We start from the raw sequence: 26,954 nt of genomic DNA, 5'->3' as shown, positions 1-26,954 counted from the left end.
TATAGTTTATTCACACAAAGAAAGTTCACAATGGAGAGAACCTCATAATACATTCTTAATAGAAAACAAACAAAAACAAAAGATGTTTTTGTTTCAGAAAGGAGGAAAAATATATACTTCAATTCATAGTAATAGTGTATAAAACACTGGAACATTACCCAGGGAATAAATACAATTGGTTATCTGTGGAGGAAGGAAGGAACTGAATTGATGAGGCTAAAAGTGAGAGCAAAATTTCTCACTGATTATACCATTGATTACCCTGTTTAACATTTTTGTTTAATGGGCAAATTACTAAACACAAAACCTACCAAGACTGAATCATGAAGAAACAGAAAATCTGAACAGACCTATTACTAGGAAGGAGATTGAATTATTAACTAAAACCTTTTGAACCAAAAGAAGTTCAGGACCAGATGGTTTCATTGGTAAATTCTACCAAACACAGAAAGAAGAATTAACGTTAATTTTTCTCAAACTCTTCCCAAAAAAATGGAAAAGGAAGAAACACTTCCAAACTCATTCTTTGTGGCCAGCATTAGTCTATATCAAAGCTAGACAAAATACTATAAGAAAAGAAAGCTGCAAAATTCTCCACAAAACATGAGGAAACAGAATTCAACATTATGTTTTAAGGATTTTACACTACGATCAAATAGGGTTTATTCCCGGAGATAAGGATGGTATAGCACATGAAAAGTAATCACTATCACAACAACAGAATGAATTAAAAAGTCACACATGATCATCTCAAATGATGTAGAAAAAAACCTTTGACAAAATTCAGCACTCATTCATGATAAAGAAAAATTCTCAACCCAGTAGGAATAGAAAAAAAACTGCTTCAACATAAGAGCTGCATAAAAAATTCCACAGCTAACATATTAAATGGTGAAAGATTAAGTTTTTATTGTAGTGTCAGTAACAAGACAAGGATGCCCACTTTTGCCACTTCTATTCAACATAATACTAGAAATCCTAGCTAGAGCAATTGGACAAGAAAAAGAAATAAAAGTCACCCAAAATGGGAAGGAAGAAGTAAAATTATCTCTATTTGCAGATGACATGATCTTTTATGTAAAAACCCTAAAAATCACACACACACACACACACACACACACACACACACACAGCTGTTAAAACTAACAACAAATTCAGCAAAGTTGCAGGATATAGAATCAACATACATCGCTGGTTGCCAAGATGGCACAGTATGAAGACACTGAGCTCACCTAATCCCGTGGCCCACCAAGTTACAGCTGTTTACAGAGCAATTATCAATGAAAATGACCTGTGGAAAAAGACTAACAGAAAAGATCTTCCACAACTAAAAATATAAAGGAATCACAGTGAGATGAGTAGGAGGGGTAGAGACACTGTATAGTCAAGACCCATACTCCCAGGCAGGCAACCCACAAATCGGAGGATAATTACAATTGCAGGGGTTCTCCTCAAGGCGTGAAGGGTCTGAGTCCCATATTGAACTCCCTGGCGCAGGGTTTCTGCACCAGGAAGATAAGGCTTTGAAAGCCAGTAGAGCCACAGGGATGTGGCAAACAGACTGTACTCCTAAAGGGCACACACAAAATCTCACATGCTCTGAGACCAAGGGCAGAAGTAATTTGAAAGGGGCCTGGGTTAGACCCCCTTGCTGATCTTGGAGAGCCCCAAGAAGAGGAAGGGGCAACTGGGGCGTGCACAGCTGACACAGATATTGGCAGCAGCCATTTTTCAGAGTTCATTCTAACACAAGGACACTTGTGCTGGTAAGCACCATTTTGGAATACTTTCTCTAGCTTATTAACACTAGGACCTGGCTCTGCCCACCAGCTGATAGGCACCAGTCCTGGGACACCTCAGGGAAAGCAGTTAGCCAGGTAGGGACAGACTTATCCATCACAGACCAGCTGCATAGGACCCCCCTGAACCTCCAACTATCCTGGGGACATGGATCACTAACCAGTGAGCTGACCCCAGCTCTAGGACACCCTGAACCCCATAGTCAGCCATGTCAGAAATTGGTCCTGCATACCAGCAAGCTGATACTAGCTTCAAAACACCCACCTTGGCAGTCAGTGACCCCAGGTCATGCCTTTGCATACCAGTGGGCCAGAACTAGCCCCAAGATGACTAGAGCTTCACAGTCCTGCCCACCAATGGACTAGCACCACGACCAGGACTCCCCAGGTCATGCAGCCAGCTATGCCAGGACCTGGCCCCACCCATTAGAAGCAGGTAGCCTCACATCAGGCAGGGACTGGTAACCAGCCAGACCAGAAGCCAGTCAAACCTATACCAGCATGCTCACAGTAGTCAGTCCTCCTCAACAGAAGGGCTATGCAGCCCACAGAGAGGACTCTCAGTGTGTATAGCTCTGGTGACCAAAAGAGAGTATGTCAATGGGCCCCATAAAACATCTTCTACATAAAGTCACTTCTCCAAGATTATGAGGTATAACCAACATACCAAATATTAATGCATAGAAATAAAAACAGAATTAGGCAAAATGAGGCAACAGAGGCCTATGTTCCAAATCAAAGAACAAGATAAAATTTCAGAAGAACTAAATGAAGTGGAGATAAGCAATCTACCCAACAGAGTTCAAGGTAATAATAATAAAGATGCTTTATAAACTTGGGAGAAGAATGGAAGAACCCAGTGACAAGTTTAACAAAAAGTAAATATAAAAAAGAACCAAACACAGCTGAAGCATACAGCCATAACATAAAAATAGACTAGAAAGAATTAACAGCAGATTATATACTATAGAGGCACAAATGAGCAAACTAGAAGCAAAAGTAGTGGAAATCACTCAAACTGAATAGAAATATGAAAAAAGAATTTTTAAAATTTGAACAGGAAAAAAACATATTTGAACAGTTTAATAGACCTTTGGGACAACATCAAGCATACTAACATTCACATTATAGGAGTCCCAGAAGGAGAAGAGAGAAAGGGGCAGAGAATAAATTTGAAGACATAAAATAGCTGAAAACTTCCCTAACCTGGAAAGGAAACAAGTACCTAGGTCCAGGAAGCACAGAGAGTCCCAAACAGTATAAACCCAAAGAGTACCATACCGAGACGCATTGTAGTTAAAATGTAGTTAAAAAATTAAAGATAATCTTAAAAGCAGTAGGGAAAAGCAACTAATTATGCACAAGGGAACTCCCTCAAGTCTATCATTAGATTTTCAGCAGAAACTCTGCAGGCCAGAAGGGAGTGCTACAATATATTTAAAGTGATGAAAGAAAAAAACCTACAACTAAAATTACTCTACCCGGCAAAGCTATTATTCATACTTTATGGAAAGACGGAGTTTTACAGTCAAGCAAAATCTAGAAGAGTTCAGCACCACCAAATCAGCTTTACAAGAAGAGCTGAAGGGATTTCTCTAGGCAGAAAAGAAAAGTCACAACTGGATATATAAAAATTACGAAAGAAAAAATCTCATTGGTAAAGGCAAATATACAGCAAAGGTAGTAGATGAGCCACTTATAAAGCTAGCAGGCAGGTTAAAAAGCAAAAGAAGTAAATATCATCCATATCCACAATAGGTAGTTAAGGAATACACACACACACACACACACACACACACACACAGTGTGTAAAATATGACATCAGAAACATTAAATGTGGGGATGAGGGGAGTGAAAATGCAAGGTTGTTGAAATGTATTAAAACTTAAGAGATCAGAAACTTAACACACACACACACCTCATGGTAACACAAACTAGAAATCTACCATAGATACACAGATAAAAAAGAGAAAGGAATCCAAATACAACACTAAAGACAGTAATAAAATTACAAGCAAAAAGAGCAAAAGAAGAAACAGAAAAGAACTACTAAAACCATTCCAAAACAATTAACAAAATGGCAAGAATTGTATACCTATCAATAATAAATATAAATGTAAATGAACTAAATGCTACTATCAAAATGGACAGAGTGGCTGAGTAAGACCCATCTATACAGTGTCTAAAAGAAAGTCACTTCAGATCTAGAGATACACAAAGACTGAAAGTGATGGGGTGGAAAAAGGTATCCCATGCAAATAGAAACAAAAAGAAAGAGGGGATGGCAAACTTATATCAGACAAAATAGACTTTAAAATAAAAACTGTAACAAGAGACAAAGAAAGACATTACATAATTATCAAGGGATCAATCCAAGAAGATAAAACAATTAAAAATATATACGCACACAAGATAGAACCTTCTAAATACATGAAGCAAATATTTAGACATAAAAGAAGAAATTGACATTAACACAATAATAATATGGGATTTTAACACCCCACTGATATCAATGGACAGATCATCCAGACATAAAATCACTGACCTTAAACAACACATTAGACCAATGAACTTAGTAGACATAGATCATTCCAAACAGCAGAATATACATCCTTTTCAAGTGCACATGGAACATTCCCTGTCCTTCACTATCTCCTGGACTTTGCTCAGACTCATGTCCTTTGAGTCAATAATGCCATCCAACCATCTCATCCTCTGTCTTCCCCTTCTCGTCCTGCCTTCTATCTTTCCCAGCATCAGGGTCTTTTCCCAGCAGTCAGCTCTTTGCATCAGGTAGCCAAAGTGTTGGAGCTTCAGCTTCAGTCCTTCTAAAGAGTATTCAGTGTTGATTTCCTTTAGAATTGACTGATTTGATCTCCTTGCTGTCCAGGGGACTCTCAAGAGTCTTCTCCAACACCACAGTTCAAAATCATCAATTCTTTGGCACTCTGTCTTCTTTATGGTCCAACTCTTACATCCATACATGACTACTGGAAATACCATAGCCTTGACTGTACAGACCATTGTTGGCAAAGTGATGTCTTTGCTTTTTAATACACTGTTTAGGTTTGTCATAGCTTTCCTGCCAAGAGGCAATCGTCTTCTAATTTCATGGCTGCAGTCACCATCCACAGTGATTTCAGAGCCCAAGAAGAGGACATCTGTCACTGCTTCCAACACCCCCCACCCCCCTATTTGCCATGAAGTGATGGGACCGGATGCCATGATCTTATTTTTTTAATACTGAGTTTTAAACCGACTTTTTCACTCTCCTCTTTCACCCTCATCAAGAAGCTCTTTAGTTCCTCTCACTTTCTGCCATTAGGGTGGTGTCATTTGCATATCTGAGGTTGTTGATATTTCTCCTGGCAATCTTCATTCCAGCTTGTAACTCATCTAGCCTGGCATTTCCCATAATGTGTTCTGCATATAAGCTAAATAAACAGGGTGACAGTATACCACCTTGCTATACTCCTTTCCAGAGAAGACAATGGCACCCTACTCCAGTACTCTTGCCTGGAAAATCCCATGGATGGAGGAGCCTGGTGGGCTGCCGTCTATGGGGTCGCACAGAGTCAGACACGACTGAGCGACTTCACTTTCACTTTTCACTTTCATGCACTGGAGAAGGAAATGGCAACCCACTCCAGTTCTTGCCTTGAGAATCCCAGGGACGGGGAGCCTGGTGGGCTGCCGTCTATGGGGTCGCACAGAGTCAGACACGACTGAAGTGACTTAGCAGCAGCATACTCCTTTCTCAATTTTGAACTGTCTGTTGTTCCATGTAAGGTTCTAACTGTTGCTTCTTGATCCACATACAGGTTTCTCAGGAGTGCTAAGTCACATGTGTTAGGCCACAAAACAACTCTCAGTAAATTTACGAAAATTGAAACCATATCAAGCATCTTTTCTGACCACAAAACTGTGAGAGTAGAAATCAACTATAGGAAAAAAAAAACTTCAAAAAAACACATAGAAGCCAAACAAAATGCTACTAAACAATTAAAGTGTCGTTGAACAAATTAAAGAAGAAATTTAGAAAAATACCTAGAGACGAAAATAAAAACACAATGATACAAAATCTGTGGGGCACAACAAAAATTCTAAAAGGAAACTTTATAGTGATGCAAGCTTGCCTCAGGAAACAAGAAAATGTTCAAATAAAAGAAATGAGTGGAAGAACAAGTGGAAAAAATTAAGCGGGAATCAGTGATTTAAGACAAATCATGATTGTGACACATCTGAGATCCAGCTGAAGGAGGTGCTGCCAACACGTGGAGGTCAGAGAGGCTTTGTGCCAGCAGAAGCGTGACCTGGAGCAGGAGGCTGAGGAGAACGGTCCAGGTAACAATTCCACTGGCTCAGAAAATGACCAACAGCCCATGCCATCGGCAGACTTGTCTGAACAACACTTGAGGCTACGTGGAGAGGGTTTTGCTTTTTTTTTTTTTTTCTAAGAAAACATAATCTTCAGGAAAATATTCTTCTGATAACTTTCATCACTGAGCTTAATAAATTGACCCTAAAATTTCAAATAGAAAAGTAATAAGGATTTCAAGATTCGGGAAGAGAACCCATAATGTGAACTTTTCATTATAATAAGCATGAAGAGAATAATACCCAGCAATTTCAGATTGGAGGTTACTTCGGATGGGATAGAGTGATAAAGAACCTGTCTACACTTAAGACTTTAGCTGGCTTGGTTTTTAAAGTGTTCTGTGGAAGGATAATCCTACACAATTATTTTGATGTTTGGAATATATCATAATAAATTTCCATTTGTTTAGGATTAATTTACATGCAGAAAAGCACAAAAATCTTAGCTGGCCAGATTGGTGAATCTTTATATAGGTGAAACTCCAGTACTTTGACCACCTCATGTGAAGAGTTGACTCATTGGAAAAGACTCTGATTCTGGGAGGGATTGGGGGCAGGAGGAGAAGGGGACTACGACAGAGGATGAGATGGTTGGATGGCATCACTGACTCGATGGACGTGAGTCTGAGTGAACTCCGGGAGTTTGTGATGGACAGGGAGGCCTGGCGTGCTGCGATTCATGGGGTCGCAAAGAGTCGGACACGACTGAGAGACTGAATTGAACTGAACTGAACTGACCCCAGTGTAATCCACTCATATCAAAATATAGAACATATTCAACTCCAAAAAAGGAGAAAAATACCCCCAAATCACTCACAAAAACAGTTTCATTTCTATACACTAAAAAAAATTCAAAAGAAAAGAAAATAATTTCATTTACAATAGCATTGAAAACAATAAAATACTTAGAAATAAACTTAACCAAAGAGGTCAAAGATTTATACACTGAAAATTACAAAACGTTACTGAAAGAAATTAAAGACACAAGTAAGTAAAAAGACAGTGTTCACAGAAGACTTAACATTGTTAAGATGTCAATACTATCCAAACTAATCTATCGATGCAATGAAATCACTCTTAAAACCCCAATGATGTATTTTCCAAAAGTAGAAAAATCCATCTTAAAATTCCTATGGAATCTCAAAGGACCCTAGAGAGCGGAAACAAATTTGGAAAAGAACAATGCTAGAGGCCTCACAATTCCTGATTTCAAACTCAGTAATCAACAGCGTGGTTCAGGCATACAGACAGTTGGCCAATTTAATAGAATAGAAATATGTCAAATGACTTTTGACAAGGGTGCCCAGACCATACAGGGGGAGAACAGTGTTTTCAATACACATTACTGGGAAAACTAGGTTTCCACATGCAAAAGAATGAAGTTGCACCTTCTCGTATATCACCTATTAAAAAAAAAAAACTCAAAATGATATATGATCTAAATATAATAAATGTAAGAGCAAACTATAAAGCTCTTTGAACAAAACATAGAAGAAAAGCTTCATGACATTGGGTTTGGCAATGATTTCTTAGATACAACACTGAAGGCACAGACAACAAAGGAAAAACCTAAATTGGACTACATCCAAATGTAAAGCTTCTGTGTGTCAAAGGACACGGAGTGAGAAGGCGACTGCAGAATGGTGAACAGTGTTTGTAAATCATATACCAGATAAGGGGTTAAGATGCAGAATATAGAAAAAATGCCTACAACTGACAAACAACCCAATTAAAAGAATAGGCAGAGGACTTGAATAGATCTTTCTCTCAAGAAGATACAAAAATGGCCAATAAGTACATGAAAAGATGTTCAAAATCACTAGTGTCATTGGGCAAATGCAAATGAAAACCACAGTGAGATACCACTTCACATCCACTAGGATGCTACCACAAAATTACAACAAAATAGAAAATAACAGCTGTCGGCAAGGATGTGGAGACATTGCAACCCTGTGGGTGGGAATGTAAGATGTGTGCAGCCCCTCTGGAGTCTGTCATGGCAGTTCCTCAAAAAGTTAAACACAGAATTACCATCTAATCTAGTGATTTCACTTCTGGGGACATACCTAAAACAATTGAAAGCAGAGGCTCAAGAAGATATTTGTACCCCTATGTTCATAGCAACATTATTATCAACAGTCAAAAGATAGAAGCATTGTGTTCATGGATGCTGCTGCTGCTGCTGCTGCTAAGTCACTTCAGTTGTGTCTGATTCTGTGCGACCCCATAGACGGCAGCCCACCAAGCTCCCCCGTCCCTGGGATTCTCCAGGCAAGAACACTGGAGTGGGTTGCCATTTCCTTCTCCAATGCATGAAAGTGAAAAGTGAAAGTGAAGTCGCTCAGTCGTGCCCGACTCTTTGCGACCCCATGGACTGCAGCCTACCAGGCTCCTCCATCCGTGGGATTTTTCAGGCAAGAGTACTGGAGTGGGGTGCCATTGCCTTCTCTGGTTCATGGATGAATGAACCAGTAATAAAAAAAGTGATATAACGTGCAATAGAATACTATTCAGTCTTACAAAGGAAGGAAATTCTGACACACACTACAATATAGATGAACCTTGGAGACATTATGCTGAGTGAAATAAGTCAGTCACAAAAGGACAAATACTATATGAATCTATTTAAACGAGATATTTTGAGTATTCAAAATGCACAGAGACATAAAGCAGAATGATGGCTGCAAAAAGCTGGAGAAAGACAGGGGGACAGGGAGTTGTTTAATCAGTGTAGAGTTTCAGTTTTGCACAATGAAAAGCATTCTGAAGATGGATGATGGTGATGGTTGCACAATAATGAAAATGTACTTAATATCATTGAACAGTACACTTAAAATGGTTAAAATGGTATTTTTTATGTTATGTGTATTTTACCATCATTTGAAAAAATGCCCAAGTATACTCCACAGAAACGTAATTCAAGAGGTGATTAATTAAAAGGTCAAAATATTTACATCCATATGAAAAAATTTTGTTTGCTTTTATTTATTATTGCATTTAATAAAGAACATCTTTGAAAACTTACAGCATGGCACAAGAAATAGATGATCATTGGAGAAAATTTTTAAAATTATGGGCAAAATTTTAAAAATATGGGCAAAATAAGAAAATATATTTAAAAATCACCCATAATTTACCATCCCAAGATAACTATGGCTAACTTTTTGGTGTATATCCTTTAAACACATATATCATATGCATATGTATATGCTTGATATATATATATGTGTTTATTTATATATGTGTTACACAGAGAGAACAAAAATTTTATTTATCATAAGATATTCACTTACAAAATGAAAAGATACCACAGGATCTACCAATACTGGTCCTGACACTCTACTTGTAATCACAGTAAAGTAATACTGCCTCCATTTATACTGACATCCACACATATTCATAAACAATATTACCAGTGAGAATTATTGTCTGTGAATACTGATAGGATTGAACAGATGAAAGTGACCCTTTCTACCACTGTGCACAGGGAAGCTGTTTTATCCCCCATTTTACTATGAACACTTTCAAACAAACAGTAAAGCTGAAATAATTTCCTAGTGAACACTGCGTATCTACCACCTAGGTTCTACCGCTGACACGTTGTTATGCTTAGGTTATCCCATCCATCTATTCTGTCCATCCATCAATCTATCTTATTTTGTAAATTGCAGATGCCAAAACATTGTTGTTGTTCAGTCACCCAGTCGTGTCTGACTCTTTGCGACCCCATGGACTGCAGCATGCCAGGCTCCCTGTCCCTCACCATCTCCCAGAGTTTGCCCAAGTTCATGTTTATTGCATTGGTGATGCAATCTCATCCTCTGAAGCCCTCTTCTCCTTTCCCAGCATCAGGGACTTTTCCAATGAGTTGTCTATTAGCATTGGATGACCAAAATACTGCAGTTTCAGTTTCAACATCAGTCCTCCCAATGAATATTCAGGGTTGATTTCCCTTAAGACTGATTGGTTTGATCTCCTTGCTGTCCAAGAGACTTTCAGGAGTCTTCTCCAACACCACAGTTTGAAGGCATCAATTCTTTGGTGTTCTGCCTTCTTTACAGTCCAGCTCTCACCCTAAATATTTCATCATGCATATTTTTAACTTGTTACTTTAAGATGAAATTTATACACAATGAAGTGCACAAATCTAACACGGACATTTATTGAGATCTGACAAATGCATACAACTGTTTAATCCAAACCTACCAGGCTGTAGTATATTAACATCACCCCAGAAAATTTCTTCATGCCTTGTCCCAATCACCTCTGTCCACACTCCCTGGGGGCAACAAATGCTCTGATCTTTTTACATGAAATTTGTAGAATTTCATGCAAGTGGGATCATGCTTCCATTCAGCATAATTAAGCCTCTTACTCATGAGCACAGACAGAAGAATTTCGGAACAATTTACTTCCTTCTGGTCTCCAGTGTGATGAGTCACTCATTTGCTGGTGCCCACCCTGCTGGCCACTTGATGTAGCCACTTGATGTAGCGATCCCTTCTTTAATTGCCATCACCTTCCTCTCCAGCAGGTTATTTCTCTCCTGGCCTCAGACTTCCCCAGATAGGGGCTCATTTGCATTTCCTTATGCAGTTCATGCTAGTGGACACACAAAGGTGAATCTGGGGGCAAATTTAACAAACTGGCAGGAGACTCTATTCCAGATTCTTCTGGAGTAGCCTGGTAGAGTACGGTATTTTATTTGCTGCTAAATTCGTGCAAACACTAGCAGCTAGTTTTGTATGGTCTTGCCACAGTCTGTGAAATTGATAATGCCAGGCCACCATTCACTGGGGTCAGAGGAAAATGGAAATCATAGGTTACATATTTATGAAATACATGCAGAAAACAGACACTGCCCAGTCCTACTGGAGAGTACACAGGGAGAAGTCAAAATAGTCTTGCACTGTGATTTTTGTCATCACTCAATATAAATCTATGACCATCTTATTTTGCACTTATTTTACAATAAATCTTGTAGACAACAATGAGCCATTTTTTTTTCAAAACTAAACTGAATGTATACATTTAGTGAACAATGAAATACTATGCTTCTGTGTCTCAAGAGAATTGATAAGTGTAATGTACACAGATATGTTTGGCTGCTGCTAAGTCGCTTCAGTCGTGTCCGACTCTGTGCGACCCCACAGACGGCAGCCCACCAGGCTCCCTCATCCCTGGGATTCTCCAGGCAAGAACACTGGAGTGGGGTGCCATTTCCTTCTCCAATGCATGGAAGTGAAAAGGGAAAGGGAAGTCGCTCAGTTGTTTCCAACTCTTAGCGACCCCATGGACTACAGCCTACCAGGCTCCTCCATCCATGGGATTTTCCAGGCAAGAGTACTGGAGTGGGGTGCCATATTTACTATCAAATCCCTCATTCAGTTCAGTTCAGTCGCTCAGTCGTGTCTGACTCTTTGCGACCCCATGAACCGCAGCACGCCAGGCCTCCCTGTCCATTAACAACTCCCAGAGTTCACCCAAACTCACGTCCATTGAGTCAGTGATGCCATCCAACCATCTCATCCTCTGTCGTCTCCTTCTCCTCCTGCCCTCAATCTTTCCCAGCATCAGGGTCTTTTCAAATGAGTCAGCTCTTCACATTAGGTGACCAAAGTATTGCTGTTTCAGCTTCAACATCAGACCTTCCAATGAACATTCAGGACTGATCTCCTTTAGGATGGACTGGTTGGATGTCCTTGCAGTCCAAGGGACTCTCAAGAGTCTTCTCCAACACCACAGTTCAAAAGCATCAATTCTTCTGTGCTCAGCTTTCTTTATAGTCCAACTCTCACATCCATACATGACTCCTGGAAAAACCATAGCCTCAATCAGACTGACCTTTGTTGACAATCCTCACTAAGGGTAATATCCCTTTTAATTAGGGTGTCATAGTGATATCACAATTACTTGAAAACCAGAAGGTACAAATCTGCTGCAGAAGAAGCATCGTCACCTACTTAATCATAAGTGGATATTTTTAAATTTTTTAATGGGAAGATAATTACTTTACAATGCTGTGTTGGTTTCTGCCATACGACAATGTGACTCAGTTATAACTATATATTCCCTCCCTCTTGAGCTAAGTGGATATTTAAACAATGTGTCTGTAGATACTGATTACAGCTACAGAATGTACATTTATACATCACTTTATGAAGCATGGCTTTTCCACTTAAATTGACTGAATATTTTTTTAAATTAATTTCACTTATTTTTACTTTCAGATTTCTTGTGCACATTTAAAATTAGTGTTTTGAAACTGAAAGGGGAAAAGTGGGAACTTTGCAAATAGTTAAATAATTCCAATTTTACCCACCACTATCACTTGATACTTCATATAGAAAATCAGTTGTTTTCTGATATTAATTTGCTTTTTGAAATCCAAATTTCCTAGTGGCTCAGCTGGTAAAGAATCCGCCTGCAATGCTGGAGACCTGGGTTCAATCCCTGGGTTGGGAAGATCCCCTGGAGAAGGGAATGGCTACCCACTCCAGTATTCTGGCCTGGAGAATTCCACGGACTCTATAGTCAATGGGGTTGCAAAGAGTTGGACATGACTGAGTGACTTTCACTTTCAAGGAAAGTTTTGGAAGTTTATCCTGTTCATAGTGAAACACTTGAGGTTTTTTTGAATGTTTCTATAAATTCAAGTGAAATGTTTACCAGTGATGCCAAATTTATTTGCTTTTCCATTAATATAAAAGCAAATTTTGGTGAAGCATGCTGCTGCTGCTGCTGCTAAGTCGATTCAGTCGTGTCCGATTCTACGCAACCCCATAGACGGCAGCCCACCAGGCTCCCCTGTCCCTGGGATTCTCCAGGCAAGAACACTGGAGTGGGTTGCCATTTCCTTCTCCAATGCATGAAAACGAAAAGTGAAAGTGAAGTCGCTCAGTCGTGTCCGACTCTTAGCGACCCCATGGACTGCAGCCTACCAGGCTCCTCGGTCCGTGGGATTTTCCAGGCAAGAGTACTGGAGTGGGGTGCCATTGCCTTCTCCAGTCATATAGTAAAAACAGTGTTCTTATTAAATAAAAACAGCCTATAGAGTCAAGTCACAACTTATGGTTAAACACATACGCCATAATTTTATACAAACAAGTCACAGTATTTTACCAGTTAAAAAAAAGAAGCTAGAGCTATCAAACTATACATACACAGATACAAAAACTAAACTACCAAATTTTGTAACAAGTTTAATGTTGAAAATGAAAAAAACCCTCAAACATTGGCACAGTAATATGAGATTTACTTCCTTGCTGTTCATAATGAATCAGATGTAAAATCTTTTTTAGGTCTTTCAATTTTTGTTTATCAACCTGTGTGTGCTGCGTGCGCTCAGTTGCTAAGTCATGTCTGATTCCTTGCGACCCCATGGACGGTAGCCTGCCAGGCTCCTCTATCCGTGGGATTTTCTAGGCAAGAATACTGGAGTGGGATGCCATTTCCTCCTCTGGGGGATCTTCTCCATCCATGGATTGAACCCACGTCGCCTGCCTGCATATCCTGCATGACATTGGCAGACAGATTCTTTATCACTTGAGCCACCTGAGAAGCCCAAAAGAGAGCAGTATTTAGCTCTTTTTCAAAGAGCTGTTAATATTGGAAAGCAAATGGAAGGAGTCCTCCAAAATTTGGATGTTGAAACTAAACCCCCTAATATTACAGAATTAAGAAGCAGGATCTTTTGATAGTGATTAAGACTAGTGTCCAAAATATATCAAACTTCTGTTTATTTATTCAGAAATGAGAGTTCTAAAAGTTGGTTGAATTTCATTTAAAATCAGTTGGAAATCTTTAAAGTATGCAATAAATGGAAAGCCCTCAAAGTGCAGCATTTGGAATTTTGGGGGAACTGCCATGAATAAGGGAAAGCTTGCCAATGAGGAGACATTGAAATATCTTCTTATTAAAAGAAAGATGGAACTAAACAAGTAAAATAATGAGCATTCAAACAATATATGAGATTTTATTTGGAAAATTGGTAATTGAGTTTGGAGTATCTCAACATGTAGGAGAATAATTTGATGGAGCATCTATTTTTTATTAGATAATTTGATAATGTCTGCTGGAGTGAAGTAAAAGTAAAAACCATATGATTTTTCACCATTTAAGTTTGGTGAAGCATTAAAAATAATAATAAATACAGGCAAAGTTTTTTAGAAATATTTTTTATTTACTTATATATTTATTTGGCTGCACCAGGTCTTAGCTGCAGCCCTGACCAAGGGTTGAACTCGGGTACCCCTGTGTTGGGAGTGAGGAGTCTTAGCTACTGGACCATCAGCGAAGTCCTAATACAAGCAATCTTTATGGTAAATTCTGTCTTTAAAAATATTTGTCAAAAAAGTTACTTCAAACTGAAGCTGAAAGGTAGTATCTAAAGTATTCAAGCTGAAATATTTAGCTATTTCAATACAGAAAAATAGTTTTGAGAATATCCTTCATCTAACATAAATCATCCTGATCTTACCAGCATCTGTAACTTATTTTCTCAATTAAAAATATATTTTTTTAACTACAAATAAGAGTCAACTGAATACGTCAAGAATTTTAAATTAGCCAGAAATTACAATTTGACTATCTAAGAAATTTTAAGGGAAAAAATCCACACAAAAATAGCAATACACTAAAAAAATTCTTCGGAAAAATACTAGTGAGACCGTTTTAGAGTTAAAAACGGCTAATGACTAGGTGGGGCATAGACGATTTTTAGGGCAGTGGAAATACTCTGCCTGATACTATAATGATGAATACATGTCAGTACACAGTTGTCCAAACACAGATAATGTACATGACCAAGAATGAACCCGAATATAAACCACAGACTCGGTGGTAACGGTGTGTCAGTTCAATAAACGTACCACGCTGGTGGGAGATGTCAGCGGGGGAATGTGTGCATGTGCGGGGGCAGGAGGGTAAGGACAATCTCTACACTTGCTGCTCAGTTTTGCTGTGAGTATTACTCAGTCATGAAAAAGAATAAAAACTTTGCCATCCACTACAACATAATACCCTCCAGGTTCATCCTGAGGGTGAACCTGGAGGGTATCATGCTGAAGTCAGAGAAAGACAAATCCTCCGTGTTTTCGCTTACGTGTGAAATCTAAAAAGTTAAAACAAACGAATGAATAAAACAAAACAGAAATACAGAGAACAAAGTAGTGGTTACAGAGGGGAGAGGAGTGAGGGGGAGGGGCAAGACAGAAGAAGTGGGTCAAGAGGTACAAACTATGAGGCATAAAATAAAGAAAACACAAGGATATAATGTGAGTACAGGGGATATAACCAACAGTTTATAATAATTTTAAATGGAGTGTAATCTATAAAAGTATCAAATCACTATGAGAGTAATATAATGATATAAATATAATATTCATATCATGATATAATGATATATGATTGATATAAATCAAATATACTTCAACAAAAATTTATATTTTAAAGGATAAAAACTATTAAGAAACTGAAGAACAAGGATGAGTACCAGGATTAACTATTCTAATTGCTATTTTTTCATGGTCATATAATCAACATCTAGACATTCAAAGTTTCTGCATATATATATGTTACATCCAGTTTATTAGAAATAATTTTTGAAAATGTTTTTGAATAAAACAGGAGTTTTTGTCATTCTGTCAATGTAACAAAACCTTTCTCAGTCAATAAATACTTCAAAAATATATAACAAATTACTTTAGCACTCCTTTCTCCTCTGTAAAGTGTGTTGCCACCATACTTTTGAGGGTGGCTAAAAGAATGCCTTGTGTTCTGAAAGCAGTTCTAAAAAGTGAGTCAGAGCGATGTTTTCAGCCAAGGCAATGGGATAGCCATGGCAATTCTGAAGGAAGACACTTGATGAAGGACAATGGTCATGTAGAATACCCAGCATAAAAAAAGAAAAACTCAGTTCCATTGACTCAGTTCTCCTGTCTGTAAAAGTCTGTCTTACAGTAGATCCTACAAACCAGAGTGTAGGAATCAGCTGGAATGCTTTAAACACTGAACCCAAATCTCCCTGAGTGACAAAGAAAATGCAGAAAGCTGCATTTTCAAAGGCTCCCAGGAGATGCTGAACTGGCTGCCTATTACATCTCTGAGTGACTGTCTGTGAATCCATAAATATCTGCTCTACAGTGTCTTGGAAGAGCCAGGACGTCGCTGCCATTCAACTCTGCTGAGCCCCTGCTCTGCGTGAGATGTTTTACCAGCTACACTTTGTCCTGCCCTTATGCTGCTCGAGGTAAGGTGGTAGGAGACTTGCTTGTGGATGGCTGCCCTTTCCTCCTGAAGCTTCCACTCCTCAAAGCCTTCCTTGGGGAGGAAGATTTGTCTAGACTCTTCACTGCAGAAGCTGCAGGACAGCCAGAAGTCACTCCTGGTCACTTCCGTGGCTGTTCTCACAGAGGTGTTGTGTTCCTCATTTGCAAATGGAGCAATGAAACCTAAGGCATTCCATCACTAGAAATGGTCCAGCTGTCGCATGTAGGTGCATATTCATTTTTCTTTTTTTCTTGACCCTTAAACATTGGTGTATATTCATTTTTTTTCTCTTGATCCTGAAACATTTATTGTATTTTCTTCTCCTGGCAGTCTAGGGATTAAGATTTCACCTCCTAACATAAGGGGTGTGGGTCCGATCCCTGGTTGAGGAGCAAAGATCCCACATGTCTGTAGCCAAAGAAAACAAAACAAGGGCTTCCCTTGTGGCTCAGCTGGTAAAGAATCTGCCTGCAATGCGGAAGACCTGGTTTTGATGTGTGGGTTGGGAAGATCCCAGAGGAGCCTGGCAGGCTATAGTCCATGGAGTCACAGAGTCAGACATAACTGAGCAACTTTCACTTCTCATTCTAAATTGGTTGTATAGGCTTGACACAGAGAAGTGAGAAAACATGGAAAAGTAAAATCCAATAATCTAAAATATTATCTAAAAGAGAAAATTAGTCATTATGAATATTCTGGTTTGTATATTCTTCTAGTGTTAATTGCATTTATACATTTTGTTTTAGATAAAAGTGGAATTATATTACAGTGTTGATTTTATAAAAATAAACATTGTGAATGTGTACAAGGAGTGTTTCTTCAACTGCCCTTTCTGTTGCCACTTCTCCTGGAGATTAAAGTCTCAAAGTAGATGTATTAATTTAGCAGGAGAGTTAAGCTGTCTCATTAAAACGTGGATGAACTCCCTCTGTCATAGCTTATTTATATAAGTAGCTTTCTTAAATGGAGAAGGAAATGGTAACCGTTCCAGTATTCTTCCCTGGAGAATCCCATGGACAGAGGAGCCTAGCAGGCCACGGTCCATGGGGTTACAAGAGTCGGACACAACTTAAAGAATAAACGACAATGATGAGCTTTCTTAAAATCAAATCAACGGCTCTAACAAGACATCCACATTAATGTCCTATAGCCATTGAAATAGCTACTCCTTCCTTATGTGTGTGTGTGTGTGTGTATATATAATATTTTCCCTAACATTGGTAATTTGTGTGGGGTTTTTTCCCTTGATAAATTTTGCTAGGGGATTAAAAATGTTATTAATCTTTTAAAAAACCAATTTATTTTATTCATTTTCCCTACTATTTTATTGGTTTCTGTTCTCAAGTATTTCCTTTCTGTTACTCCTTTTGGCTTTAATTGACTCCTCCCTTTCGTATATTTTGCACATACAACAAACATTGGCTGAGATGTGTCAGCTGCTCTGAAGGGCAAGATTAAAAAATTAAACTTCATTTATGATTTCCATGAACCCCAAAAAAGAAAAAAAAAATCAAAGCACAACCATCCGTGTCACATTGAACTTGGAAGGAAGTATAAACAAAATATGCTTTGAACAAAAGCTGCTGGAATATGGAAAAATCTTTCCTAGCCAAGGCTCGCCTTTGAGGTTCACTCCAAAACCAGGCAACCACTAGAGATAGTTGGTCCATAATTTTGAGTGTCTAAAGTACAGCAATTCCAGTGCATGAGCACTAATATAATTTGTGAAAACAATGCATGCATCACTGGCATCAAACTCAAAGTTTAACAAGATCTCTCTTCTCCCGGAGTGTATCGTTGGCTGATTGCTCTGAGTCATTAAGTTGGAAGAGACAGTCAGGGAGGATGCGTTGGAGGAGCACACCGAACCAGGTGATTTAATTATTTCTCACATTTCTCTCTTCTTAGTAGCTAATTAGCAAACCTTCCTTTCGCTCCCTTATCTCTTTTGAGGTCATATCAGCAATTATCGCCCTCCAGTTTATGCAAAAACTACCTGAACAACTCACAATGCAGAACTTATCTGCTTTCTTCCATTTCCTTTTGCCTAAGAATGATTAATAATGAAATATTTCAAACATACAGCAAAATAGAGAGGTCAATAAAACCACCCAGATTTAGCAGATGGTAATGCTCCACTGCACATACTTAATACATGCTTAATAAAGCTCTTCAGTCATCTCTGCCACTTTTACAAGAATATTTGGCCTTTTGCTATAACATATCTTAGGCACACATCTTTGTGCATGAATCTCTACATCTCTCTCTGAAGCAGCTGCAGAGCTGTCAGCTCCACGGTCTTTATTGCTGCAGTATGGCCAACTCCACGGGGCAGGGGTGAGACCTGTGTGCGGCGCTTGCAACATAGCTTGGGGGCCGTACAGATCGGAGTTCCAAACCCTGTCAACCAGCCGAGTGAATGTGGACAAATGTCTGTACGTAGTTTCTCATTTGTAAAACAGGAACAATGGTACCTCCTTGTAGAGATGCTGGAAGGTGATATAAATAAAGCATTAGAAGAGTACGCAGCACATGGTTAAGTGGTTGTTATCAGCTTATCTGTTGTATATGTACTGAACAATCCTTATAAAGCTTGCGTCCATATCCAACTGAGACTATATTTACCAGGAACAAGCCAACCACTATCCAGATAATTAACAATTCCTTGCCTGCAGACTAATACATATCACCTTGGTATGTGAGGCCAGATATAACCCAGTGAAATGGCACTCTTTTCCTGTAATAGTTGGAGGTGGCTTTTTCCCATGCTTTTGATTTCAATAACAAAATTGAATTTTATAGTTTTATAGCACTGACTTTGATGTAAAGCCAAATTAGCCCACGAGATAAGGCAGCAGATTATAAAAGCAAGGTGCCTTATGATCATGGACATTATTTAGTTGTCTTTTTTAAAATTTATTTTCTTTTTTAATTGAAGGGCAATTGCTTTACATTTGGTTGTTTCTATTTCTATAAGCATCTCCTTTTTTGTATCCTTAGGTTTCTTTATTATTTGTCATTAAAACAAATTACCCTTAAAAAAAAAACTACATTTTTAAACTCAGTTTCTCAACCGTGGCTGAGGCTCAAAGGCACCTGTTATCCATCCCAAGGTCCCCACCCAAGACACACTGGTCTCTCTGGGAGTGATGGGGGTAAGAAGAATAAGATGGATGGGATTAACGTTCCATTCAAGTGAGGCTGTTGTAGACCCAGAATTGAGAATCGCACTTGAAATGGTACTTGAAATGGTACCTATCTGAAAGGCAGTATTAGATTTGGGAATTAATCAGAAAAATCCTATTTTTTTTCCTTCGATAGCTTAGCAAGGATGCTGCTATCCCAAGTCTTCTGTTGCAACTTACATCCTCCATAGGAATGAAGGGTATGCACGGTCCATCCAGGCATAGTGTAAATCAAAACACATGTCAACCTCTGGAACAAGTGTTCGGACCATCTAACTGGATTCCACTAGAATGAGTCTGTGCAACACCATACTGAAGTAATTGAAAACCAACCCCTCTTTAGGATAGCCAAAACATACAAAAAATTGGATTTAACTCAATTTTCAAAAAGAAATTGCTTCTAATTGCATAATGCATATATCATATCCTTCTGCAAACAAAAACACACCAAATGTCAGAACCTGGCCTGAGAGTACACTGGTTCCCAGCCCTGAATGTGTTGCCTATTCCTGCCAAAGCTCACCTTTCCTCTCCCCCTTCTTTATTCCCATGAGCTGCATGCTCTGAGGTAATCAGGCAGAAAAGTACATCTGAAGATGGAGACCATTAAGAAATCACGCTTCTCTTTATTTATTACAGTCTCCATGGCAAGAGCAAAATAAAACAAAACTGTGTTTCAAAGCAACAACAATAAAGGAAGTAGCGTCTCTCTCAGCAGGCAAATCTCAGAAACTATACTGCTCAGAGTCAGACGATGCCATGTGCCCTGCCCCACATGGAAATGCATGACCCCCCATGGGGCTGGCCTCATGCAGACACTCAAACTCCAGAGACCAGAACCAGCTGCTAGAAGGTGCTGACCTTTATACTGTCTCTGGGGATGGGGTTGCTAAGCTTCTCTTTCAACTGACTTCCAGATATCAGATGTGAAATCTCTGGGGCTTTCCAGGCCACCTAATTCAAAGTAATCAGGAACCTGAGTAGGGTCAGAATGCTGGCTGACCTCTTTCAACAAACAGGGACCTAGACTTTGGGCTGCTGAGGCAGCCAGCTCTATAGCTCTGGACAAGAGTCAGCAGATTTCTAATGCTTGAGGCAGGCAACTCCAAAGCTTGGCCCTCTCCCTCTAAGAAATTGGGGTCTCCAGACTTTTTAGTAACATAGTAGTATATCCCCTCGGGAGAAGGCAATGGCACCCCACTCCAGTACTCTTGCCTGGAAAATCCCATGGATGGAGGAGCCTGGTAGGCTATAGTCCATGGGGTCGCTAAGAGTCAGATACGACTGAGCGATTTCACTTTCACTTTCCACTTTCATGCATTGGAGAAGGAAATGGCACCCCACTCCAGTGTTCTTGCCTGGAGAATCCCATGGACGGAGAAGCCTGGTAAGCTGCAGTCCATGGGGTCGCAGAGAATCGGACACGACTGAAGCGACTTAGCAGCAGCAGCAGCAGCAGTATATCCCCTCAGGGTAGTCTCATCCTTATTGTGTCACTTTGGCCGTGTAATCAAGTCCTCTGACCCATATCAATTGCAGCAAGTTGCTTCCCCTTTAATAAAGGCTCTGAGTATCTAATCATAAATTTCCTGAACCATCTAACCCAATGACAGTATTCTCCCTGGTTAGCTTCCAAGAGTCCCCACCCCTTCTCCACTTTACCCCAGAAGTGGAAAAATAGGCATAGAGAGAATGGTGAAAGCAGTAGTTTTTCTAATAGTTTGCTTTTTTTTTTTTTAAAGGAAGGAAATTCCCTTTGTGGATTTACTTAGAGCAAAAATGCTATCTCGGCTTTGGACTTGCCCCTATATTCATTAATGTTGGTACTTTTTATTTAGTTTTGTAGGTTCCTTTTGCTTAAAAACCCAGGGGAAAAAACCCAACTCTTTAATTTACTCACATCCTGCTGGGCTTTCTCAGGCTAATCATTTTCACACCAGCATTAACTGCAACATCCTAGTTAGAAGCAAATGGGGAGACAGGTCTACTGGAGGTGGCCAGACCTCAGAGGGAAGGAGGTCCATGCCTCTTGCCGGAAGCCAACATCAGGGCCACTCTCAGCTATTTCAAAGGTGAGCAGGCGCAGTCCTAAAAGAAAACACTACACTTAACTTTCCAATCTGCAGAGCTCAGGGAGGCATAAAGATTCAATTAAGTAATTAACTGACAACATGTGGTAACTGCCAGTTCCTGAGAACCCAAGAGATAAACAACAGTAAGTTATCCTCACCCTTCAGGTGATTGAAGAATCTATCTTGATGCAACAAAAATTACTTTACAATATTGTGATGGTTTTTGCCATACATCAATATGAATCGGCCATAGGTGTACATGTGTTCACCCATTCTGAACCCCCCTGCCACCTCCCTCCCCACCCGATCTCTCCAGGTTGTCACAGAGCTCTGGCTTTGGGTGCCCTGCATCATACAGCAAACTCGCACTGGTCATCTGTTTCACATATGGTAATGTATATGTTTCAATGCTATTCACTCAAATAATCCCACCCTCTCCTTCTCCCACTGAGTCCAAAAGTCTGTTTTAAATAAATACAAATTTTTAAAAAGAATAGGAAAAAATAAAGCAAGCGTGTGCTCTGCAGACTTGGAGAGGAGCTCTCCTCCTCATCCTGGGGGTGACCCTGTGTCCCTGGCTCTGGGAGACCACTTGACCAGCAAGGTTGACAGCTGCCCCCCTCCCCCTCCTCCCCCTCCACAAAAGCATAACCTTTGTAACCATGGCAACTTAAGCCTGTGGACTAGTGTTATCCAAAGGGTGACTTTTCTTTCTTTCCTATCATGGCAGTTCACACTGCTTCATCCTGATCTTTAGACTGAGGTTCAGTCACAATGAAATTGATGTTAAGGGTGATCAAGAAGGAGCCAATGAGGGGAGGAGGCAGAAGAGGCAGTCAAGAGGGGCCCTACTCTGTCTGGTTGATAAGGACAGTCAGGATCTTGGGGGAGCGATGGTGAGAATATTATGTTGGTACTGTGTGAGAGCGGATTATATAATAAAAGATGCCCATTTTACTGCCTGGCCGCCCAACTGAATAGGTTTATGAACCACAGGTCTCTTCTTTTTTAAGTCCTGGCTGGCAAATCCACTTCCCCCTCCTCCTGTGCAGCCCCCCTTGGTCACCGTAAAGTCATCAGTTCCCACCAGAGTCCCAGGGCCCTCTAAATAGGGGCATTCTGGCCCCTGGCTATTTGTAATTTCGTCCTCTGAAATCCTTGTGTCTCCTCCTGAGTTTGCACACTGACTTGGGCATTATGTTCTTAAACTATAAAGTCATCCCCTTTATGCCCATTCAGAAAGCCTAAGCAGATAAGACTAGTTCATCTGAGAAATAGCCAGCTTGCTATATGGAAATCTGATCCTCTCACTGCCCACAAACCACGGACCACTAAAAAGATGCCTTAATTGGCAGAGCTCAAATGCTTGACCTCCCCCTATCCCTAACAGCCATGTGACTTTGGGAAAAGTTCTGTCTGTTCTTTGGATTTAAGTTTTCTCCTTTATTAAAAAAGGGGAACAACCAGACCTACCTCTTTCAGCTATAAGTTCTACGTGTGGAATTGCAAGGGTGAAGAGCTGAGAATCTGCATGCCAAGGGGGCTTAAAAATAACAGTACCTAACACTCAAGTACTTCACAAATATTAAGTCATTTAATCCTCTCCAGAACCCTATGAGGAAGGTATAATGATGACCCCGGGTTTTTCAGATGGGAGCAAGTCAGAGAGAGGTTGAGCAGCTTACCCTGTGTCACACAGCAGCAGTGGAGTTGGGGTAGGAACTCAGGCAGTCTGGCTCTAAGGTAAGTGCTTGTAACCAGCATGGATACAGGATAACAGGCAGATCAGAGGTCTCAACTTCCTTTTCACATGCTTAGGTGAGAGAAGAAGGGTGAAGATGACAGTCTACCTGAAAGTCAACAGCATGAACAAAGAGCCAACAGGAAAGGTAGCCAGTGCCTGCTCTCTCTACCTACCACCTGCCAGATTTCCCTGCATTATTTAGTGCACACATCACCATAGACAAACAAGCACTTCATGGCAATGGTGTAAATTGGGATGATCCTGGCAGTAAAGCCTAAAATCATTAAAAAAAAAAAAAAACATCGATCAGCTTGGGATCTCTTTGCCACCTATTAGTGCATTGAAATAGTCAAATGATATTGGATGAGGGAACACAAGAGGCCAGACCAAAGAGAGCCAGTTTCAAGACTACTTTAGAAAAATAAGCCCCACTCCAGTGTTCTTGCCTGGAGAATCCCAGGGACAGAGGAGCCTGGTAGGAGGCCGTCTATGCGGTCGCACAGAGTCAGACACGACTGAAGAGACTTAGCAGCAGCAGCAGCAGCAGTGGTCTTTCAAACAAAGCCACTGAGGTTCTGACTGCCCTGGACTCCCAGCTTTAGGTTCCTCAAAAGCAAGTGTCTTTCACTGAGCCCAACACCAGTCCAGCAAGATCTTTGCAGAGGAAAAGATAACATGCTTGACCATTTCTAAAAACAGGTTCAGTAAGAACCCCAAACCCTACAAGACTCTCTACCAGGAAAGTTCTTGCCAATTCACTGCAGAATGATACTGATGAAATCTGTAATACTATCTTGATTCTATAGCACTATATATAGCACTATGGCCCGAGAGATCCTGAATTCAGCCTCTTTTCAATGCTTAATGACTACAGAACAGTTTCATTAAAATGAGTGTTGCTTCTGTGCCCTTCAGGTTTTTTCCATCATTAATCCTCTTGGAGCAGGGTGGGGCTGGGCTGGGAACGACACGTAACTCTGGTTACAGCTGTCCTTATGCAACATAGCACATCCACGAGTTACACATGACCTTTTGGGGGAAACCGACACAACTACGCTGTTTTATGCAGCTTTAGGCTGTTAAGTGGTCTTTGATAAGTACTACCATCAACTTGGAAAGTATAGAGATACTTTCTTTGACCTTATCAACCAAACGGCTGTGTGGCATACATGCTGTCAAGCTGAATGAAACACCTCTCTTCCCCTGAGCCAAAAGCACTCTGTATTAAGCAGCTGTAGATTCTTTACTACCATGTCATTGATTTACCTGCTGGACTTTGTTAACCCAGGAGAGCTAAGAATCACCCATCTTACCTTTCCATTTAATAAAATAGGTTTCCTTTTGATACAATCTCTTCTTTATCTAGATTTATTTGTTCTGAATCCTGAGGCATTCTTATGGCATTATTTCTTACCAAAGACAGCTCTCCCTCAGTGTTTGTTTAACGATAATTTTTGTTTCAAGCTCTTCCTGACTGGTATGTTTGCCCTCTCTCAAGGCTTTATATTCCTAGGAATACTTGAGTCACATGTTGTCAGACTGCCAGCCCGCATCAATCACAGACGGGGGTCACTCGTACAGGTCACAGGATGGTGTTAGAATTCTTTAAGAGTTGAGCTCAGAGACAATCTTTTTTCTTTCTTTCCTCTCTTCATATTCATTCATTTTAATTCCCAGGCATGCAACAGGTCATTCATTCATTCAACCACTAGTTGAAGAATTACTATGTGGGTGCGGGAGATAAGAGTTGAACAAACATGGTCTGCTTTTAGGAAGCTCACAATATGACAAATAAGAAAGGTCATGATTAGATAAAGCTAGAAGTGTCATAAAGCAAGATCCACAAGGCATTTATAGGTGTGCAGAGGGCTGTTTGACTCTATCTAGAAGATTCCAGAATACATCCCAAAGCCAAGAAGTGATGCTTGATCTGAACCTTATTTTAAAAGGCAAGTAGTGGTCATTTTGGGAGAGGCCAAACAACAGATGGATCCACGTGGATGCAGCAGAGGGACATGATTAAGGGAGAGGCTAGAAAGTCATGGGCAGGTCAGGAAGGGCTCTGTTTCTTGAAAGTCAGATTCTGTGCCAATTAGCTCCATCTGGCATTGCTTCTTGGCCCCAGGGACAGCATACAGAGTATGCAGAGGCTAGTCAGGGGTTAGTGCCAGTTCAGGGCATCAGCCTACCCCTCCACCTACAGCAGTGACCTTAGGCTCAGCGGTGCTTGTTCTGTAGTCTGGTCTGCAGAGGGTTACAGGGTGGTGATCATCCTGGAAGCTTCCCTGGAACAGGATCTCTTTGCATAAGGTCATGACATGAGGGATCCAGGTGGCAAAGAGCAATGTAAATGGCACTTGTAGATAGGAAGATAGTGGGTGCCCAGGGGCAGAGACATGAGTCAGGAAGCCTCACATGCGACCTGTCAGATAGACAAGGATAGGGAAAGAGGTGTGTGCATGCTGTGGGCTAAGTCCCTGCAGTCATGTCCGACTCCACAACCCCATGGACTGTAGCCCACCAGGCTCCTCTGTCCATTGGATTCTCCAGACAAGCATACTGGAGCGGGTCGCCATGCCTTCCTCCGGATATCTTCCCAGCCCAGGGATGGAACCTGGGTCTCTTGCGTCTCCTGCATTGGTGGGTTCTCTACCACTAGTGCCGCCTGGGAAGCCCAGGGGAGGAGGTAGGGGACAGGAAAGGGGTCAGATCTGCTGGTTCCCTTTGTGTCATGAGCATGCTGCTGCACAGACTATTACAGGTTTCCAGGTCAGAGCAGCGAAGGTAGAAGACAGTAAGAGTAAATGGTCTCGGCACAGACGTGAAGCACTACTAGAAAATTAGTAAAACAAACCTCATGCTTTGCGTGCTTCTCTTTCCAACCTCTGTTCTCCACGTCCAACAGCAGCCTGCCTGTCGTATCAAGTTAGACATTCTCCCTTTGAAATTATACATTCACAGAGTTTAAGGAAGCTTTTAGATAGCAATGTCATTACTTAAAAAAATAAAAAATAAAAACTCAAGCCCTAATCATCTCCTATTTTTGCTTCCATCTGTAGCATAGCTCATATACACTAATGTACTTAAAGCTCATCAGAAGACTTGGAAATTGCTCAGGAAAACGATCTGACTTCTAATGAACCCTGAAAGATCCCCCCCCTCCATCCCGGGGAACTGGCTTTTAAAATTTTCCATGAGAAATTCTGGGTAAAGTGGTTAAATAAACAATAGAATTTTATGAGTCTATGCAACTTTAGGTTTATCTGATTTCATGCATTGGGCTTTCTGCTCCACAACCCATAGATTTTCCCCCTATATATATGCTTTATGATGGACATTTCAAGAATTTAAAACTTTCACTCAAGCGAAGGTTCCTTAATTCTCATGAGTAATTTCATTGGCCAGGATGTGTTACAGGGACAAAAGCAGTTTCAAAATTGCTGGCTCACGCCTGTTGCCTGCAAATTACTCTCAGTCTAGCAAAGAAAAAGGTTTTAGTGTTTTGACT

At 40.3% G+C, this 26,954-nt stretch overlaps 1 long non-coding RNA gene across 1 annotated transcript; it reads right to left on the bottom strand.

The window, feature by feature from the left end:
- Positions 1-10,314: 10,314 nt before the first annotated feature.
- LOC133226963 (uncharacterized) lies at positions 10,315-25,170 on the bottom strand. Its single transcript, XR_009729679.1, has 2 exons — positions 21,531-25,170; positions 10,315-11,989 (listed from the first exon to the last, which is right to left on the bottom strand). It is a non-coding gene; the product is annotated as an uncharacterized LOC133226963 (long non-coding RNA).
- Positions 25,171-26,954: the final 1,784 nt, after the last annotated feature.

Source organism: Bos javanicus, chromosome 15 (genome assembly GCF_032452875.1).
Source record: "Bos javanicus breed banteng chromosome 15, ARS-OSU_banteng_1.0, whole genome shotgun sequence".
NCBI lineage: Eukaryota > Metazoa > Chordata > Mammalia > Artiodactyla > Bovidae > Bos > Bos javanicus.
This window is presented reverse-complemented; position numbering and strand designations above follow the sequence as displayed.